This window comes from Parus major, chromosome 5 (genome assembly GCF_001522545.3).
Source record: "Parus major isolate Abel chromosome 5, Parus_major1.1, whole genome shotgun sequence".
NCBI classification, from domain to species: Eukaryota; Metazoa; Chordata; class Aves; order Passeriformes; family Paridae; genus Parus; species Parus major.
Genome location: NC_031774.1, coordinates 18178647 through 18201226, shown reverse-complemented (window position 1 = coordinate 18201226; position 22580 = coordinate 18178647). Strand labels below are relative to the sequence as shown.

Genomic DNA, 22580 nt, shown 5'->3' with positions numbered 1-22580 from the left:
TAGTGTCTCTGATCTGTTGCTTCTAATCATGCCAAGCATTCTATCCATGAATCCTATTCAAATCTCTTAATGATCATTTCAGACCTAAAAGCAGCTGCATCTGGGCTAGAACCCAGCAGGCTTTTGTGGATCTGAGAGGTATGGTGTTCAGGCAGAGACAGCACCTGATCTCAGGTTCTCTGTTCATTTTCTAACACCCACAGTGGTTCGCTGTGTGACTTTAACCCAGTCACTTTTCTGCATCCTGGTCTTTGCCAGATGCAAACAGTGAGAACACCACTTCCTGGGCTTTGAGAGCTCTGAACAAAATTTGATAGCCCTTCTTACATGCTAAGGTCACAAAAGGAGAGAGACTCTCCTTAGTTAAGTGCTTAAACAGCAGGTTTGCTTAGGTGGTACATAAGCCACGCTTGCATAAATCAACAAAGAGGATTTAAACAAAGAGGGGAAAAAACAATACAGGAGAAAGGTAAACTTTCTGTACCTGAGAATGTTTCTCCACCTGTCTCTGGGCCATGCTGTGCTATATATTATCACTGTCATCTAAAGGGGTGTGTATAAGAACTTGAAAAACCAAACCAGCCTGTCTCTGAGGTGTTCCATATATCACAGTCCTGCAGGTGGCTTTATTCCTAAAGTGCTGGGCTGTGCTTCTGTTGAAGCCTCCAACTCCCCTTTGCTCCCAACACCTACTTCTGGACTTAAGGAGTAATCACCTATCAAAAAGTAAGCTCCATTTCTTTACTGAAGTCATTGTTTAGAAAAGAGCTGTAGGCTGCCAAAATGGTTTTGCAGCGATGATTTTATCAGGCGCTGAACTGATGTACTCATTGCCATTTTCATTTCTGCATCACCAGTTTTCTCAGTGATAAACAACTGACTTTGCTTCAATGAATTGAGACAAACATGAGCCTCAACACCTTTTAATAAATTAACAATCTCAGCCTGTATCACTAAATCAGAAGAGATTGTAATGTGAAAACTAATTTATAGATTTTGTGAACACAGCACCAGATGGAGTAAAACTGAGAGCTGTAATGCTTTCCTGCTGTTTGAAAAAAAAGTGCCCGACTCTTCCACTTTGTCTCCTAAGTGTATTTAAGGAGATATGTGCATACAAAAACAGCACCTGTTAATGAGGAGATACTATTCCATGTGACCCAAACCAATATCCTGTTATCATAAAATGCACAAAAATATCTTCTCTAATAATACTAATAACTACTATTAATTTCTGGAACATCTAGAGCTCTATATGGGATGTTCCAGAAATTAATGGTAATTAATAATATCTTTGTATATGGGTAAAACAGGATTTTTCCTTCCCAAATAGCTTTTGCTGCTTGTAAGGCATGTGGTCAAACTTGCTGATAAGATTTGAAGCTGGCAGCTTTACCCCACACCTGTGAGCTCAAATCTAGTCCTCAGCAAGGACTGAGGTTGCCATTCCACTTCACAGTTTCACAGCTTAGAGAAATAAGTTGTCTTCACAATAACTAGAAAATAAAGCACATGCCTAGTTCTAAGCTTGTTTTGTTTTTTTTTAAATCCAGTGGCTTTGGAATTTTTTTCACACTCTTGGCTTGTAACAGTTCATCCATCTTCCCAGATATTATTTAAGCTTGAGGATATCTACTTTCCATGGTTCACAGATTCTGGATTTCATTCCAGACATTTATTTGTGGGAAATCCTATGTATTGGGAGGCAGGTAAAGAGAATGAATGAGATACTTTGATCAGACTGTCTTTACAATCATTCTTAAATTGTGTCTCTCCAGTGATCTGTGGAGATATTCTATTCTCTCCAAGATGGCAGCTGGCTTTCAGCTGCTTATTTCTGCCCACTGGGTTGGCAGCACCACAAAACACACCAGTACAGCTATTGAGTACAAGTATGAGATTTAGTTCCTAAAATGCTCTGCAATTTGGTAATGAAAGCAGTGACCAGGTAAATACACACTTAGCTGGTAAGAACAAGGATTCTGAAAGGCACCAGAGAAATGCATCTGTGATAATGCAAGAGTCCCCCACTACAGAACTGACAGTGTTAAGAGAGCAATGCTCGGTTCATTGGAAACCCTATACTTTACCAGGCCTTGCATTTCCTTTGGGGAATCCCAATTCTGTTTCAAGGAGTTCATTCCAAATGTTCTGGTGTCAGGTCAGATCCGTATTCAGAAGCTCAAGTAAGCACTGCTTGTTAGAAATCTTCTCCCTTCTAAACACTTGGTTCAAATTCCTAAATGGTCCTGACACTCTTCTCTGCGCTCAGGCTGAGTCATTCAAGAGGCTCTGAAAAGGGAGGTAGTACAACCCACTCATGTTAGTGAACCAAACTTTTGGTCAGAACCGGGAAAAATTATGGGTGCATGCAACATTTTTTTCTTCCAAAGCTACTTTTGTTCTTTTACATGACAACATTGCTGGTCATATGGAAAAGACCTTGCCTGCCAAAACACAGTTTGAGTAGTAACAGTAATTTCCACATGGCTTCTGATGGTGCTAATCCAAATCTACTAATCATGTAGTATTTTGTTTCTATATCGCTAAGTTTGACATTTGAGGTAGAATATAAATATTCTTGCTTCAAGCAAATGGTTTTATTTAAAGCCCTGCAGGAATTGAGGTTTTTTTAAAGTAATACTGTTTAAATATTAGTTTTCATTCCATCCTGGAATACAATTCTAAATGTCATTTGATATTACAGAAATCACAGAAAGTATTCTGTTCTAAAATTTGAACATGCATTTTAAATACCTAATGTGAAATTAACTTGAAGTTAATTTTGGACCACTCAGACGAGTTGCTTTGGTTTTTATTAAAGATTTGCCTGTTATTTACTCTTCTTCCACCTTTTAAAACAAACATACAAAAAAACCCAAATACAAGCCCCACAATACTGAGACTGACATAATCCCTGGGGAACTTGTGATATCAGCAGATCAGCAATTGCCAAAGGCAAAGCAGCCCAGCTGAGGCATTTTGGCAATTTCTAGCTTTACTGCAGACTGTTAGTTGTAATCAGTATAAGGTCTGTGATGCAACAGCTGCATAGCTCTGACTTCATCCAGGGTGCAACATCTACACCCCAAAAAATATGCTAAATTGAATTCCATGTGTAGCTGAGTGTAAGCTCCCTCTGCTCTTAAGAGATGCAGTTTTACACAACAATCAGGTCAGATGCCTCTTGCTAAGCAAAGATGAGCTGAGGAAATAATGAGCCTTCTCTGACTGAGGAATGCCTCTTCCTCCACGTTTTCTATTGCTCAGTTCCTGATGCTTTTAGGCTTTCTAGGAGTCCTTTGCGATTACAGTAATTTCTCTCCAGAATCAAACCAGCCTGGGAATTCCCTTGTCATTTCTTCCACAGTAGCCTAGAAGTACACATGACATGTTGAGCACACACAGATAAAGCCACCACAGCAGTGCCACCAGCATTGCACAGCAGCCCTTGAACAGAAAAATACTTTGCTGTGAAGCCAGAGAAGAATGTAGGTCAGCATAATAACATTCGACCTACACTTTCCTCTGGTGACAGTAATAGGCTTAAGGATTGTGATCCTGATGCCTTTTGAAAACCTGTTTTGTGCTTGGTAGAAACAAAATAGAAGCTCAATTAAAAGAGATGAAACTGTGGTAGTGAGACTGCCTAGAAAGAAACAGATGAAGACCACTAATTTACAGGCTATTGCTGGGCTCAGCTTCTCTTCTAGAAAGCACACTGCTATTTTAATGTAAGAGCCCAAAGCCAGTTTCTAAAATATTTTCTGCAAAAATGTGGAGTAATTCTGGCACACCTCATCAGAGACAGACCCTGGCTTTAGAAGAACTGTCATATGGGACACTGCAGCCACCACCCCTGTTCCCATAGGATGAAATACAGGGTAAGTTTGCCTTTCCATTCCCATATTGGTAATTTTAATGCTTTTATTTTCTGGCAATCAGAATATATCAGCATTTATATTTGGGAACATTTTTTTCTAATACAAAGTGGAGTATGTTAAAATTTTTGATGCCAAAAATATTGTGCAGTTTTTAATTTCTTCTCTTTGTTTTCCAGCACTTGTTGAAAAGAGGAAAATCACCTTAAAAGGCTGGAACAGGAAAGGTCTGAATTCTGTGTTTCTTCCTCCATCCTCAGCTATTCATCATCATCATCCTGCCAGGTATCTTCCCACACACACATCAAGCTGTACTTTTAAGAACAATTCACAAGGGAATGTACTGGCTCTTACATTCTTGTACGGTGGTATGAAATTCTACCTGCCACTTTCTTTTTCTCTAGAAAAAACCCTGAAGTCTTTCATAGGCCCTTTGGCTTTGGTTGATCTTTCCCTCCTCAGTGGCATAATACCTTGATCAAGTTCATCATTTACAAGACAGCAAAGCTCCCTGAATTCTTTACTCTTATATGAGATATTAAAGGTATGAGTGCATGTGAAGGTGAGGTCTCAGTGTCAGCACCTTTAAAATGCTCATCAAACACAACAGTACTACAAGGGGCTATAAAATATTTGAAAAGGATGATCTGAGTCTTTCCAAAACCAAAGCAAAGACAGAAACTGGACCAGATGAATGCTGTTCCATGAATGAAATGTATCATCTCATTTATACAACAGTACATATATTGCCAGAGAAGATATGTATCAAAATCAGATCAAAGTTCCAAGCCCAATGGACAGACTATTTCAAGGTTATTCACTGTACCTGTGGATTGGCAGAATAAATAGTTCAGCTTTTCTTTCATATTACTTTCACACAGAAGAGCAAGGAGAAATCCAACACACTTGTAGTTAGAAAAGGAATGTCATGAACTTTTCACTTGGCTGCGTATGGAAACAGATACAGGGAAAGGGTCTGGACTGGCCTGTGGCAGTAGCTCACAGGGCAGACCCTGAAACACAGGGCTGGATTCATGCCCAGCCCCACAAGGCTGCTCATCTCCTCTAAATCTATCCAGCTGAGGATGTTGAGATATTCTCGTTTTCCTAAGGGAGGCTGGAGGCTGTTGGCAGAGGATTAGAAAAAAGAAGAAAAAAACTATGCGTGATTCAGAAAGGGATCAATTCAGCCTTCTGCTTTTTTTGAGCAGCCTCTAAAGCTGGGCTCCTGTAGAGCTAAAACTTAATTTTAAAGCTATTTTTTTCCCCTGGCAGAAGGCCTGTGAGCCTGCACTCCCAGCACTCCCATTCTCCCCCAGAGAAGCCTTCAGACCCTGACATAGCCAGGTGTGTTCAGTCTGCAGGGCTTATAAAGCTGATCCAACGTCAAGCTCATCTGATTTTCCTTGTAAATAAGGAGGTGAGTGAAATCTGAGATTCAAACATCCTCAAGGTATGGGTCTCAAAAGTCAGACCCAGAGCTTCTGCCCGCCTCTTGGCTTTGCTACAATGTCACAGTAGCATCTCAGGGTTTAAAACATAGCATGCAGTATATTACATTAATTCTGTATGTGCATACATATGAAGATATTTATAGCATGGGAATGATTCATGAAAGCAACCACAAATTCCTCTGTAAACCTTCAGGAGTTGTAATTAAAGGAATTAGAAGTATTAATTACTTTACAGAAGCCATGTAGGATGCAAGATCCATATTACAGTTATTCTGTCACAATTTCAAGCCCTTTGAATTAATTTTACTCTGGAATCTCCTCCAGCCTATTTGCATCATTTTGCACTCTGAACTCGCTGTCTAGACAGACGCTCTTCCCTTGACTTGCAGTGCTATCATAACCCATTTTGAATTTCTATTTCATATAAGCAATGCCTAAAATCAGATGTTTTGGATTCATTTGAAACTTATATAGTGACTAATGGATGACTGGACTAAGAAACTATGAAATACAGGTCAAGTGTAAGATACTGTGAGATGTGAAAATAACTAAACATTTTCAGATTTCTTTAGACTACTTTCATTCACATCCTTGATGGCCTTTCTGTTGCAATTTACTGTTCTGCAACTGACCCACTCAAGTGATATAGTACATATTATTACAGATAATATATTCAAAATTAATTTAGAATCCTTAAAGCTCCTAAAGCAATAATTCCTCAAGTCTTGGATTGCTGTAACTACTTAAGAATAAAAACTGAGAGAAATTACTAGTTACCGTTAAAAAGTTAAAAATTCAATAACAAAGCCTGTGTTTTGATTCTAGGGGGGGAAAGTGCTTGTGTCACAAATTATGTTTGTTAGCTGCAGTATATATATCATATGAGGTCTAGATTTTGTACTAGTAACAGTTAAAATGTGTTTTTCTGTGGGAGAAAAAAAAAAAGACAAAAGTTATTGCAAATATATACATATTTCTACCCATTTTCCTGGTAACTGCATTGCTGAGGAGAGAAGCCTGCTAAGAAGTTTGGAATTTAATTTGTTAAGTACTTTTTGGCTATAATTGTCTGGCAGGGTTACTTGGAAGCTCTTTGTCCAGTGATGTGTGTTGAGAGTAATACATTTTTCATTTTCTAATCTAACGAAAAAGTATTCCCTACGATGACATTAACATTATTTTAGATTAAATGAGTGAAAGAACTTGCTGGAATTGTATGAAAAATTATATAAACTAATGTAAGTTATCTCTCTGCCATAAAGTGTAGCTAGTTGGCTTTGACTGAGAACTTTCCCATCTAAGAGTCAAGGTATTTCAGTCTAGGAACACATCACTGCTTTTAATTACAGAACTCTAAATTCTCACAGATTGTCTTATTTGACCTTCCAGAAATTTTTTCTTGCCGTTTTATGTGTAAGTTTTTATTTCCAGGTGAAATACTTTCTCTTAAAATATCTCACACAAATTTAAGTACAAAAGGCTGTACAATAGAAAGCAGAAAAAGGCCAAACACAAAGCTTGATGTGCTCTGGGGGAATAAAGAAGGAAGACTGCAATCAGGAGAAAGGAAAGGAATTAGTTTTGCTTGAAATATGTTTATGTGAATTTTTCATTGCAGTTTTTCTTTCTGGTCAAAAACATTATAGATTCTAATTTTTTCTGGACAATCCATCCTCTCAGCATACTGGAGTGAGCACAGCATCTGTGATTGGCTGCAGTTTTGCTGTGAACAGTACAAACTAGATGCCAAATGTATTTCCTTTTCCCACTTTAATATCAGTGGCTTGCAATTATGCAACATGACCCAGGAACCATCTGTGGATGCTGCAGGCCTTTGAGGAGAATACTTGTACTTCATCTTACAGAATAGCAGATGCAGGGTTAGTGTTTCAGAAATAAAACTAAAAACGTGAAGCATTGCATTTTTGTGTGATTTTAACAAAAAATGTGGAATCCCTATTCCTGAGCATTGAAGAAAGGCAAAACACAGAGACCACTTAGAGACTGCAGGAGGAGTATGCAGAAACAGGGCAGGCAGACACCATTCTCACTGCAAGCTTTGGCCTCACAGTCACACACAGTCCAGGCTCATCTTTGCAAACCTGTCCAATCCCCAGAGGGATGGAAGCTCTGCTCTCTCCTTTGGTTTTCTACTTGAAGTGGCCCACCTGAATGCTCCAAGGGAGGTTTGAGTTCTGACAGAATGTAGAAAGACACAACACATTGTTACTCCTGTAACTTGAAGTAGTGAAGGTTGGTCTGCTTTTAAAGAGTAAAGAAGTTTTGTTTGATGGTTATTGTGCATATTGCACTGATAATCGACCTCATTAGTAGTATGTTTAATGATGCACTTGAATGAAAACACTTTTAATTTACTATTTCCAATGTTGTCTTGGAAGATTTGTTTTTGTTTAAATGGGCTGAGATTTCAAAAACTAAGCAATTGATAGTTCAGTGTAAGTGAAATAGAAGTGCAATTGCTGCTGCAGATAGCCTTTCTTGCTATTCACTCCTGCCAAAGATCAATTAGTGTGCATGCCAAGCTTTGGCAATTCTACCCAGCTCCATTGTGGTGATCTGAACAAAAGAGTTTCAACTAAGCAGGGAATTTCAGAAGGTCATTTCCCTATGCCCTAGCAATGAGAATCTGAGGAGCATTTTATCTGCTCAAATCCCTCAGCAGCTCAAGCCTTCTCTGGCTTGGGGGAGTATTTGACCAAACTGGAGTTTTATGACTGCTGGAAAAGGATTAAAGGCTTAGGCTTGCAAGTCCTGGAGGATCTCGTGGGAGCTGACACTGCCAGAGGCTCCCAGTAGTGAGCACCTGCTTAGTCACAATGTGCTGGAATTTATCCATCCCTCACTGGTCCACAAGCCACCTTTGAACTGCCCAGTGGGGAGTGGAGACTGGCAAGGCAGAATGAGTAGTAGAGGGTGGCCTGGGTACACAGTGAACAGGGAGGGGCAGGCTGAAGCTGAAACAGGGTTATTGACAGACTGGGGAGACCAGAGGCAAAAGCACTAAAGAAATACATGGGTAAGCTTTATCAAACTGCAGCAGGGCTGTGCAGTGACTGAGACTGCTGTCAATAGGACAGGTGGGAGAGGTGAGCAAGACTAGAGACTGTCACAAGAACTAAACAACCCTGTGTTTAGTTGGCACTGCTCTGCTGTGGAACTGACTGTCATCACTTTCTTCCACACAGTGTTCATGTATCCTGTCAGAGAGGCCATTCCGAAGGCAATTATTAAATGTAGGAGATAAGGAAGTTATTAAGGGAATTAAAGGACACAGAGCTGTGAAGAAGATCTCATTAAGAAAATTAACTTTTTATAGTCTGTAGAAAGATTGGACACTTGTCAGGAGACAAACTACAACAGCTCATGGATATCCACCTCATGAATTACATAAGGCCTGTGAGGAGAGACAGTGGTCCAGCAATCCCAGACCTTACTGCAACAAAATCAGTGGAACAAACCATATCTGCACAAACAGGCTTAATTCTAGTTTTTCCCAGTTTATTATGCTACACTCACAACATAAGTTAAGTTCCTCAAATGCAGGTTTGTATATGCAGGCATTTACTTATATTTCATGAATGTAATTACTCCTTTAAAAGGTGATACTGCCCTAAAAATGTAGACAGGTTCCAGCCCTGTGAAGATCTGATTTCCAGAATTAGAGATGATTTTTAGTTAGGGAGGGAAGACTGCAGGAGTAGTTTTCAAGGCACAAGGAGCTGAATGAGAAGAGAACTAATCTAACTGTAGAGAATGGGAGAGAAACTGTGATATAGATGATGGAAAAATTAAGTGCCAAGGGACCACAGGGCAAAGAAACAAAACACATGGATCATAAGAACAGAGACACATAGACACAATGCAAAGGGTAAGAAAAATACTCCAAAAGTTTAAAAAAACCCTAAAACACTGACGTAGTCTCCCCAGCTCTCAAGTTTTCAGGATAGTTATGAAAGATATGTCAGGAAAGTTATGAAAGAGTGGAAGTCCTGACATAACTTTTATAACTATCCTGAAAACTTGGGAATTGGGGAGAACGATTGGGTGGGTGGCTATTTTCTTCATGTTTTTTCTATAGGTCATGAGGTACTACATTGGGAAGCATTAAATTCTGCCCAATTTCACTGCTTTTTAAAAGAAATTGTTTAGGTACATTTCCCAGTTAGGTTCCTATACTTTGGAGTAACACAGAAATTTTCTTTCATTTCATAAGAAAAAGGTTTTTTGATCTATTGTACCCTAAACCATTGCATTTCTCAGATATGCTAGAATTCATTATGTCATCCAAAATGAACAATTCAATCCTCTCTATTTGTCTAGATTTAATCTGTCCAGTCAACCAAGTTAACAAATTTAAAAGACTCTATTCTGAATTATTTATCAGGCAGCTACCTTCCTTGCCTATTAATCTCATCTACCATTCTTCAATCCATATATGTGGTATATTTAGTTTTTTGAGCCAAAAAAGCTTTCACTGCAATTATTTATCACTCATCTTTATGCTGTATTGGGGAGTTGCAATTGCTCACATGATATTCATTTTGTTACATGGCAGAATGAGTATAATTTTTATTTGAAAGAATTTTCAGGGTAAATATTCACTTCAAATCCAAGTTCACTTTCTACAGTTTCTACAACTTCTCGTGCATGTAAGTTTAATTTTTCTTCTACTAACCCTTTTGAAGGTGGTTTCAAGTAACCTTTGCATTTGGAAGAAGCAGTTCTGGAAAGAGTATAAACATTTGCTGAAGTAGATTAATTTTGAAATGCAAATTATTATTTGTGGCAAAGTTTCTCTAGAACTTTTGCCCACATCTATGCAACCATAGTTTTAATTCTTCAAAGCAGTCTATGATATACAGTTTTACATATACCAGTAACAATTAATGTGCAGTAAGTGCTCTCAGCTGCTCCCTACCTAAACTTCACAATAAGTAAATTGGTTAGAATGAAACATGGTATATAAAAATTTAATTGTATTTTTTGAAAGCATCACAGCTGTTTGGTAGTTTTTATGGACACTGGTTTTTATACACTACAAATTAAAGCAACAGTTGTGAATACATCAACAATTTTAGGCTAACCACAGGTGGCTTTCAGGGCTCTGATCTTGCTTTCCAGTGGGCTTCTTTGCAGCATGTTATTCCACACAATCTCAGCTCATTGTTGAGTTCCTTTGCTGTTTAGCCTTAAAAGTCTCATTCCTGAAAATCAGAAGACTATGGCCATGCCTGCAATAGCAGTTGTGTTTTACAGAAAGCATTTGGTTTAAGAACTGGAATTATCAAATTAAGTGCTGCTGCAATAACATTTTAGGCTGGTACCATATTACACAGGGTTAGTGGGCAATGGCCAGCGTGGCTCTTACTGACTGTACACCTGCATCACATCCTGGCTTCATCTCTACTGACCAAATGTTACAAAACTCGGAGAAGTAAGCGGGATATGGGGGGCAGGAGGTAGAGAGAATTGAGGGGCAGGAGGGAATGATACTATAATGTGTTCATCTCTTACCTTTTGTGTCCCTTTCTGTGTGAATTTAAGAACCTAGTGCCATCCCGTGTACCCCATGGTCCTCTGAGTGCCCTTCTTCACATCTACACTTTTGTTCACTCTTCGTCCCTCAGATCATTTTCTGTTCAGACCTAGAGCCAGCAACAGCTCTCTGTCCTGGAACCTTTTTTTGTGGGGAGCAGTCACTGGACATTTTCAATTTTGGAGCTGCATTTGGTTTGATTTGGCGCCAGAGTACATTTAGTTTGCTAGGCAAGTGCATTGCCCCATCTAGTGGTGCTGTGGAACAGGGACAGTAGGAATGTAAAGGCCAGCAAGATCTGACAAATTTTGTATGGTGGCAGTGCCTGGTCACTACCAATTTCGGAGCTGAGCTCTGACGAGAGTAAATATTGTGATATTGCATTTAGGTGGGAAGGAAAGCACAGAGTCCCAGTGTTGGTCATGCAGTTTATAGTCTGCAAGGGAAGTGAAGGCAAAATAACAACTTTCTGTCCAGGCAAATTTGGTGTAGGACCAGTCACTGGAGGTTTTCAAGTTTGGAGCTACACTTGTGGTGTTTTAGAAAGTGTCATTGTACGTTTAGTTGGCTGGGAAAGTCCACTGTTTCTGGAGATATTTTCTGAAGTGTCCCACCAACACTGGGATTATATGCCTTCCTTCCCACCCTCATACTCTCATTCTGGAGCCCAGGTCTAAAACTGTAGGTGTTCAGTGGCTGCTGTCACAGTAAAGATGACAGGACAGAAAGCTGTTGCTGACCTTCCACCTCCACTTGTAAAACCCCCAACAGCCCCACACCAGGCCACACTCCCTGTGTCCCCACCCTGCCCAGAGCAAATGCTTGGCCCAGTTGTCTGGGGCTCTGCTATGGGAAACTGGGGGGTTGATCCAGTAAGGAAATCTTGTCTGACTGTGTGAGTGAAGGGAATCAGGAGGGGCACCCATGGGATCACTGGAGCCACTCTTTGTGATAAGGCTTCATCCCAGCATTTGAAGTATCTGGAGCTGGGAGCGCGATTGCCAGAGTGGCTGCTGGGTGGTCAGACAGGAAAGTTTCTCAACAGTAGATATAGGTGGGAAGGAGAGCACATAACCACAGTGTTTGTGGTGCAATTTATGGGCTGAAGGGCAGAATGAAGTCCAGCAACAGCCTTCTGTCCTTCAGGCTTTTGTGTAGAAGCCATTGCCGGATGTTTTCTGGTTTGGAGATGGTGTCTCTCCAGAGTGATCATATGTGATGATTTAGTTGGCAAGGAAAGTGCATAGCCTCCATTATTGGTGTTGCTGTTGACAGTCTACAAGGCAAAGGTGCTAGCAACATCTTTCTGGCCTAGAAACTTTTGTATGTGAGCAGTCTCTGGATGTTTTCACTTTTTGAGCTGGAGTCTGCTGAGAGTAAATAATGTGATGGTATATTTAGATGGGAAGGAAAGCACATATCTCCAGAGTTGCTAATGCAGCTTATAGACTGCCTGGAGAAAGGAGAGTATCAGCTTTCTGTCCTGGCACTTTTTGTGTGCAGTTGTCCACTTTTTGGGAGCGGTTGCTGGAGTTCTTCAGTTGCAAGCTGGGCTTTTCCTAGAGTGGAAATAAGAGATGGCACATTTTTTTGGGAAGGAGAGTGCATAGCCTCAGATTTGGCAGTACAGTTTAGAGGGTGCAACGGACAAGTGCAGATGAGCAAGAGCTGGCTGTTCGCCTTCCCCCGATGCCATTCCAAAACACCACTAGATGGTGGTATGCATCTGCATAACAATCTAAACGAACCCTGACGCTTTTTCACCGGGCACTAGTGCACTTCCAAACGTGAAAAAGTCAGGCAAGTGTTCCCACACAAAAGAAGCCAGGATAGAAAGATGTTAGTGGCCTTCAGTTTCTCCCTGCAGCCCATAAGCGGCATCACCAACACTGGAGCTAAACATTTTCTTTCCCACCAGCAGTTCATCATTCCAGGTCTGGATATAAGCAGTGTCTCCTGATTGAAAGCTGTGGACAGCCACATCCGAAGGAGAGTCCACTGGTTGAGATACCATGCAAAGAGGAAGAAACCCATGAGAGAGATAATAGATAATTTCTTGACATATCATGATCTTTCACATGCATTTGATCACCTTTTGTCGCTGCAGTATCAATTGGATGCACTCTGCCATACAGAATTTCAGAGGGGTTTACTCCCTCTCTAGCACATGGAGTAATCTGGATTCTCAGTAAAGCAACAGATAATACATCTACCTAAAATATGACAATTTGTCTTGATAATCTGATTCAACCTTTCTACTTTTTCATTAAATTATTTTCTCCAAGGGGTGTGCAAATGCCCCTTAAACCAAAGGAAATTTGGCGATCCCTGAACCACTTCTTCAATGAAACGCAGTCCATTGTCTGAAGATAAACCCTTTGGAATTACAAATCTAAGAATTATTTATTTTATTAAATTTTTTAACAACCTCTCTGGCTCAGCTGGTGCAGCAATGGAAGGCTTCTGTGCATCCTGAGAAGGTATCAACCAGAACTAGCAGATTTTTATAACACTTAGACCACACAGAGAAATCTATTTTCTAGTGTTCCCCTGGAGCTATTCCCTCTTTTGCCACTCCTACAGGGGTTTTAGGATTATTTGCATGGCAGATTGATTTTCTAGTGGTTATGAGAATTTGTTGATTCCAAGTGTGTGATTCACAGGCAGCCAACCATAATACCACAAACTCAGAGTCAAAACTCTTAAAAAGAGTAAATCTGTTTCTTTGTCTTGCTAACTGGGGTATCCCCAAAGCAACATCCAGGCAGAGGCACACACAGGCACTGTTGAACTTGTCCATGCTAGAGCCTCACTGGCCTGCTGCTCACACTGCTTTATCAAGGATTATTCCCAGCTGTACAGTCACTTGAGCTACTGACAATATTCCTCACCTTTAACCCGTTCCTCCCAACACAGAGTTATCCACCAAACTGCAGAATTTTTGTCTTTTTTGAATGTCTCAGTATTTCTGCCATTCAACCTTTTTTCATCCACATATTGGCATGGAATTATGTTGTTATTGTTACCTAATCACTGTTCTGGTTCTTTTGCAAATATGTTATCAAACGGAGCAGAGCTGTTTCTTCATCTCTGTGCATCTTTCTTTCCATTGCTGGATTTCTGCTTATCCACCAGAATGCAAAAGAAAGTATCTTCTAAATCCAAAACAGTCAAATAAGTACTTGCCCATTATTTATTTGGTTTTCATTTGGATTATTGCTCTTAAATCGTGCACCAGCCTATGTTCTTCAGAACAGGCCTTCTTTACTGGGAATATAGAAGTATTAAATTCAGATTGATGGTCTTTAAGCAGCATTCAATACCATGACCAGGATGTCATTCTCAGGTTCCTCCAAGATCTGGTTCATTCATTAACAGGATCAAGCCTTCCATGCTTTTTCCTGTGGGGTCTGTAACTATGCAGAATTTCTCAGTTATGTGAGCATTTAACTTGGATAATAAATCACATCTTCTTTATCTATCCCTGCCCCAATGTTATATAGGGTGAGAATGAAGGAACTAACATTTTCACATCTTTTGGCTCATCCCCTCTGCAACACACAACACATCTTGCTGTTTTTACTCCTTCTCCTCCATACATGGCATCAGCATAACTCCTCCCAGTTCACACCAGTACCCTGCTTCCCCCCTGTCATCTACCCAGCCACAAATGCCATCACCAAAAGCTGGAGAGCTCTGCTTCCTGCTCTCACACAATGACAACAGAGCCACCAGTGACACTGCAAACACCTGTCAAACCCAGGATTTCCATTCATACACAAGCAGCTATTATGTTCAGCAAGGACATCACAGGCAGCTGTACAAGGCACAGAAAGCACATATAGCCCCAGTGTCTCAAGTGCAGTTTGTAGGCTTTACAGAGAAAGGAGTGCTAGCAACAGCTTTCTCTCCAGGCCCTTGTTGGGGGTTTTTTTGGTAGCAGATGCTGGATGTTTTCAGGTTTTGTGCTGTGATCTGCTGAAAGCAACTAATAGTGTGGTATATTGTGGTGGAAAAGAAAGCACACAGCATTGGGTGTGTAGTTTGTGGGCTGCAATGCAAAATTAAAGGCCTGCAACTGCTTTCCTTCCAGATACCTTTTGTGTGTTAACAGTCACCAGACATGCTCAGTTTTGGAGCTGCAGTTGTGGTAGGGTAAATTGTGCCATAGTGCACTTAGTTTGTTACTCAGCCACTTATGCCCATTGTGGATGGGCAACAGGGACAAAGTAGAAGCCAGCAGCTTTCTGTCCTGGTACTTTTTGTATGGAAGCAGTACTTGAAAGATTTTCATTTTGGAGGTGGGTTCTGTGGAGTGCAAAATAATTTGATGGTTTATTTCCTGTGGAAGGAGAGTGCTTAGCTACAGTGGCAGTGGCATAGTTAATGAGCTGCAAGGCTAAAGAGAAGGAGAGCAACACTCAGCATTTCCTAAGACAAGGGTGTTGAATAGAAAGCACCAGGAGATAGGGCTGCTTGGGAAGACACACCAGACATGCAGCAAGTAAATTACAACAGCTTCAGACTGGCTCTAGTGGTTTGTGGCATATGCCACAGTCTTGCTCTTCCCTCTTTTAAAGCTTGCCAGGCTTTGTTTGTAACCTGCAGGATTTGTCTGTGTTATAGTTGACTTTGTCCAGTTAAAGTGAATTAAATGTTCCTGGCAACACTTAAGTACTTCCAGGAAGTAGATAACTACCCAGTTCCTGTAGTTCATAAACACACCTTCATTTAATAAGTCGTCAGTTACATGTTATTCTTGCACCATTTTTTGCCTTTGGAGCTGAGTCTGTGTGTCTCACAGCAGCTTTTTCTGTACTTCTCACTGTTTTTCTTCTTATCCCTGGATATTGGTGAAAATTACTTCTGAAAAATAACTAATGGTGGCATCTAGCAGAGAAAGGTATTTCAAATACCAGACATGCCCCAAAAATACACATTCTTTGAATTGTCTTATTTGTCACTCCTGTTAGTGGGATTGGTGGTCTTGTAAGTTAAAGGCCAGGTTCCACTCTCTAATGTTGCAGAGCCTAAAAGGAGGCTTTAGTCTGAAAATCACTTCTAAAAGTAGTTGAGCATGGATATCACTCAGATGGAAGGCCTGCAAATCTTAAAAGTGAGAAGTTCAAATACCATGTTTTGCTTTAATGCTCCATGCATGCATCACCCAGCATGTTAAGGACTTGTTCTCCTCTGCTGCAGCCCTCAAAATGCAGGTTCATCTCCAAGCACATGAACGCTGACACAAAATGCACGTGTAAACTATTTGAATGCTTTGCTGGATTGGAGCCAGGGACTCAACACCTCACAGTGTGGACTTCTCTTGGGAAGATGGAGGATTTGCAACTGATTTTGGTTGTGTCCTTGATAAGATCCCATCACCACAGTGGAGAGGACCTGCCCCAAGAGCCAGACAGGACTAAGCTTTTTTAAATGTCACCAGGATGCAGGTGCAGTAAGTACAATCAACAATTTTGATGGAATGTTTCTGATGATGAAATGATTCTTAAGGCTGTGTGTGCACTATGATCTGTAGCCTACAAGAGCATGGATCTGCTTGAATATGCTACTTGGCATAGTCAAGACAGCTGTCAGAGGCAGGATCTCAGCAGGCTACGTTATCATTGTGGTGTAAATCTTTCTACAGCAGAGTTTCTTCACCCAGAAAGTCAGTGTCTTTCATGGAGTGTCATGTGGAAAGTTCACCCTAAACTCCCAAGAATTCCCACACTGTGTCTCTTGCTAAGAGAAATAAGTATACTGGGCTGGATTTCAAAGGAGACTCCCTCAAATTGCAGATATTTCTTGGGATGCCCTGTCATTTAAATGAAGATAAAATGAGTCACTGCAACTTTCTTGCTTCATTATGGTAAATATTTTGCTTTAAAGCTGATGTTATGAATCATTTCCTTTTCTAATTAAATGTTTCATTATTTCAATTGCTATATAGACACAATGCAGATTATAGTCAGGAGACCAAATCTGTAGCTCTAACCCCAACAGCATAACACTTCACTCACATTGGAAGAAACAGAATTAACTGCACTGTGGTCATCAGTGGGAGCAGGCAGGCAGTGTCTGGCCATGAACATTACTTATTTGAGAAAGAATCCATTTCACTTCATTTTAGGTGTCTAAGAATTAATTTTTAAGTGTAAGAGAAGTATGTGGGCTGCTGTCCTAGCCCTGTAGAGTCATTGCAATGCCTGTGGGGCATCTTCCAGCTGCAGGGAAGAGGATGTGTTGCCACTGTTCATAGAAGGATCTGGGATCAGATTTAGTGGATTAAATATCAGAGAGCCACCATGAGGTAAGAAAAACTCTGTCATGATGGCAGGTTGGGGCAAGTGCCTGGATGTTGGCACATTTTCACTAAACTCAGTTCCTCAGCCTAAAAAACAACACCTTGGCTTTACCAGGGCTTTCCATACCCTCCCTTTCTAAAGTGAGAGGTTTCCTACTTTAGCCCCCTGAATAAACTGTGCTTTCTCCTTCTGAGGCATAAATCATAACCTCCCCATGTACATGAAAACACCAGTGGCCTGATTAACTACTGCAGCCCAAGGTCTGGGGCCATGAGAAAAATCTGTACCACCTTGGACTGCCCCTGAGACCTGTGGCACCAGCAGTGATGCTTTCTCTAGTGATTTTCCCAGGCAAGCACATAGCTTCATTTTCTTTTTCTTTTAATTTGTGTGAACAACTTGATCAGTTGTTATGCCACTTCCATCATGACTGGTTGGTATGTGGTGAGATTTTGCTGAACAAGATGTGATTGAGCCACACTTGTCCACCTTTTCTGTCAGCAGGCTGAAATGTAAACACCAGCATAGGTGATAGTGTCCTAGCACCAGTATTTACAGAGACAGAAATAAATAAGTTGCTAAACCTCAAACCATGTATCTTGTCCAGTTCAAGAGTCCATTTTGGGCAAGGGTGCCAAGTGTTTTTGTGACTGTGGCCTTCTTTTGAAATGACAAGCTGTTTGAGAAAGACTCCCTCTATTTGTCCTCACCACTTGTTTTTAAAGGATGATTCAAAGGTCTCTACTGTCTCTTGACTGCTGCAAGAATCTATGTGAGGGAGAGGCAGGAATGGAGAACATGTCTGAATTTTCCCAGTAAAGTCAGGTATATATTGTATCTGATATTTACCCTACAGCCTCGGTGACATATGCATAACACATGTGCGGCTGCACATGCTGTAATATCCATTACTTAACACGCCTGGGAAGGAGTATGGCAAGTGACAGCATCCTACACATGAGACTCCAGGTAAGGACAACTTTGGTGGCTAATAGCCTTTCATGCAATGCTGGAATCTCATGACACTGACAGGAGACATTTTCACTGGAAGGCTGCAGGTACAAAGTGAAAGGTCAATCATGAGCTCACTGTTATCAATGTAATCACCAGGTACTAAAGAAAAATTATGAAGGTGTGCACCCTGTGAAAATAATTGAGATTTTCCAACCTCATTTCTGTTGCAGCATTGTTGTTGTTGTTATTATTATTATTTCTTCTGAAAAGTAATGCATATAGCCAGAATCCCCTCCAGACAAAGCTAGTGATAAAAGGGGGTGAGGGAAGCTAGCTGGTATCTCCAAAAAGCCTAATCATATTTGCATCAATATTCATGCTGTTTGTACATTATCACAAGACATCCAGCAAAACTGCACACTTCTATCTCTGGAAGCCATATCCAACTCAAATCCCATAAGAGGGGTGAGAACTGCAGATATCTGTGAGAGGCCACCATTGTGCAGGACTTTCTACCAAGATAAAAAATGAACAAACAAGCAAACCCCTTTGGCTTTCAAGGGGCTTTGTAGAAGTACACTCTGAAAAAGTATGAAACCAGAGTAAGTCTGAGTTTAGCTAATTTCTTAAATGCAATAATCCAAAACTATTTAAACACATCTTGTTCTGGGACTTAAGAAGAATATTGACCTCCATGCAGGTAGTCCTATGTTACTGAGAAAATGATGAAATAACAAAAGATGAGTCAAAATGATAGGACAAAAAATTTAATTCATCATTTCCTTCTTGTCTCCAAACATGAGCTAAGATACCTTCTCAAATATAGAAAGAGTCCAGGAAAAGGTAAAGTTAAGACAATGTAAGGTCAGTGGGTCATCTAGTCAAGTCCTACTTGAAAGCAGCTGCTCGAAGGGCAAGAAAAGTTTCACAATGAGAAAAATATACAGTCTGTGTTGCATGAGCCCCTCTTCTTGGCAGCTATGTTGCATTAAACCCTGAAGCATACACTTTCAGAGGCTCTTATTTATTATTACTTTTAGCAACAGCCACATGACGGCAGTATGACCTATTTTCTACTGAACATGTCGCACAAAGTGCTTGTTCAATAACACATGCATTGATACCTGCACTCTAAAGACCTAGTGTGACACAGTTCACCAAGTTTTCAAAGTGAGGATCACTTTGAAATCCTGAATTAAATTCAGGATTCATGAAGATAAGTACATTTAGGGACATGGGCCTTTTTAAAATTCTTTCATTCTAGAGAACGTAACTTTCCCCCATGCATCATTTCCAAAGCAATTTTCATGCAATTATTTCTGAAACCAAAATCTGCCTGCATCAAATTCATGATTCAAATTATATTTTCTTCCTAGAAGCCACACAAAATCCATCACTGGCAGAGTCATACTCACTTTGTTACAAATACTAGACCTGCATAAGATATCCTGAGGAATAGCACCTTATTATTTTCATGAGCTTTGGTAGAATGCATTCTTTCCTTGCATTCTGTGATGTTTCACAACATTGATTTTCTCCACTATTTTTTATTTTAAGTCATTAAAAAATACAGTCTTTGAAAGAGAGACACAACAGATGTCCCTTCTCTGACCAGTTGATTTTCTTTTATATTGCCTTCTATACAGAAAACAACAAACTTCTCAGCCTTTGTTTTTAATAATTCCACATACCCATGCCTTTTTTTATCTTAGCCTTTTTCCCCTTGACCATAAATTGCAGATGTTATTCTAGTCATCCAGAAGTTCATCTGTGTGATTGCTGAATTAATTAGCTTTCCAGGCACAAATGCAAACTAGGCTTGTTCTCACACACAAAGAGAGTGTGAAGCTCCAGCAGGGAAAGCTCAGGGATTTGCAATAGTCACTCCATGGCTTGACAGTATTTTGACCAGTAGCCTGGCAGACATGGATTACCTAGGAAGCTGACCTGCCTTCAGGTTTGTAAATAGCCCACAGAGTCAAGCATATTGTAATTGTTTACGTCCTGAAAAACTTGTTTGTGAAACATGTTAATGATCTGTGCTTCCAGTCACTTTCACTTATCTGTTCTAAGCTCTTTATGCGGTTACAACACGTGTTTTAGATGCATGTAGGAAGAATTTGTGCTTTGTGTACGACCACAGAACTGAGGAGAATTACAAGGACTAGAACTGTTCAGTCACAAACATGAACAAAGTCCACTGGATGCTTAGGGTCACTCCACAGACCAGCCAAATAGAAGTAAAGGACTTGTGCACTTGGTTTACTTTCTGTTGCCCATCTTGCTATGACCTGAACTTAATTTTGGTAAATAGTTTAGTCAAACAGTTTGCTTTCTGGAATAGTTTTTTTTTTTTACTCATTGGGATGGTTTGATAAACACAGGGTCATTAAACGTGACTAAATAACTCAATTTCTCCAGAAATTGAAAAATATTACGGTGCACTTCTTAGCTGTTTACCCATCGAGCCAACCTTTCACCTGCACACATTTAGGTGAAGTGTACCACAAAATTCACTACTTCTGTACCCAACACAAAACACCTTTCCCAGACTTGCTTTGCTTTTCATATATGTAAATACATCAATGTTCTCTGGAAATATTAAATTACAAAAATATAAAGGCAATACATTTTGTCTATTAAGTGAGGAAGGAAGACCAATATGACAAATTGTTTGCTCTGGGAATTGCTGTAGCAGGGCTAATAAATAAAACCTGAAAAACTATATTAAAAACTATAGACAACTATAGAGCAAAAAACCCAACACCCAAAATAACTATTGAACCAATTCTTTGCCTTTAAACAATTTTGACTTCATGTTGACTTGGTGTTACTGCCGGTTTCTGACAAGGGGAAAAAATGTAAAAACCCATCTTGCTTGAGTCAGATATTCCATGGCAGATGTAAGGAAGATTTGGGTTTCTAAGTTAAACATTCATGAGTGGTAACCAAGATCCTGGTTTGGAAGCCACACATTTCTTCCTGGTAATGATGTAAGAGGTTTCAACACGTCATCAGGGACATCAAAGGCAACAGAACATAACAGAAGAGGAGGAATGCTTTCTAATGTCCTGCCCCAGTTTCTGAAGGATTTTTCCCTCTTCTTACCCATTCAGCACTCTGCTTTGCTTGAGTTGGTAGTACTATAGAAGGAAACACATCACGAATAAATTATGCTTTATTATGGCTGCAAATATAAAAAGATAAGGAAATTCAACAGAAAAGGTACAAAGGTGGATTTTAATCATATGTGTACACTCAGCTTTGACTGAAGATGAGACTTGCTTACACTGCAAATCTACAGGGCCTTGAGATCTGTTGGTTCTGCATTATACATTTGAAACAAAGTCTAAGGAATTGAGCTCATATTGCAGCTTATTTGTGGGAATTTCTGGTGTGATCTGAGAGAAACTATAGCACAGAGAGTTTTTACATTAGGATTGGCATTATAATGAAAATGAGCCCTCTTTCAGGACTAAAGTTAGAACACTTTTACCTTTCCTGAAAGAGTGGTTGAGGAACAGTGTTTTTAAACAGTAGTACTGTGGATCTTAGTTTGATTGCTGTAACCATGGTGTTCAATACCAGATATTTTATCTGGATTAGTCTGGAAATAGCTCTGATACTAGATGCCAAGAGAAGCTGGATAGGGTTAGAATTGGTGTGATTCAAATTTCCTGTGTTTTCTGGGAGGTATTCTGAAATATAGAGACAAAAAATCAGAAAACTCTAAGCAGGATGGAAGAGTATGTCCTCACGCTGCTGCACTCCACACTAAAGAAGGGATATCTGAGAGAGAAGGAAACTTAGTAAGGAAGATGTGTGGATGTGCTTCAGTCAGGCAGGCAGAGATGAATGATGAGGTTTGAAGGGAAACACTGGGCTACAGTGACACAGCAACACTACGTAACCAACAGTAGTCCTAGTGAGTGTTGCAAGGCTTGGAGGCTTTATTTCATCAAAACTATGAGGAAAGAGGAAAAAATCTTTTAGTCCACTTCAAATCCTTTAATCCGCTCAGCATGTAGTATTATCCTGTGCATTTCTCCTCCTTATTCCCCACCTGCAAGATGAGGTTTTGTGCAGCCTTCCCATGTCCCATGTCCCATGTCCACTGCTTAACTTGAACTAAAGGAGGAAGTCAGCTGATACTCTGACTGTAAATTAGAGTAGCAAGGGATTGAACTCACTTCCTTCATTTAAAGTTTCATCTCTAAACTGGAGTTCAATCTACTTCAACCTCTGAAACCAATCTGAGAACTACTGTAATTGGTAGACCAGATACCAAACAAATAGTCAAAAATAATTAATATTATTGTCCTTGCAGATCTAGGTGGGTAACGAACAGTTCTGCTTACATCCAAGAGAAGAAAATAGTACATAAAGTATCTGTGGCCCCATGAGCACAAAAGTTATGCAATGCAAATGC

General features: G+C 40.1%; 1 protein-coding gene across 2 annotated transcripts in view; it reads left to right on the top strand.

Annotated features, from left to right (window-relative positions):
- The first annotated feature begins 4064 nt into the window (after window positions 1-4064).
- The window catches only part of CPT1A (carnitine palmitoyltransferase 1A), a 63931-nt gene continuing 45415 nt past the window's right edge, over window positions 4065-22580 (top strand). The window contains exons 1-2 of one of the 2 annotated variants that reach the window (XM_033515405.1): window positions 4065-4166; window positions 16095-16347. The gene's annotated coding sequence lies outside the window, so the exon portion shown is untranslated. Of the gene's footprint in view, window positions 4167-16094; window positions 16348-18013; window positions 18167-22580 lie in introns of those variants that run through there. The other variant, XM_033515406.1, reaches the window with a different exon arrangement.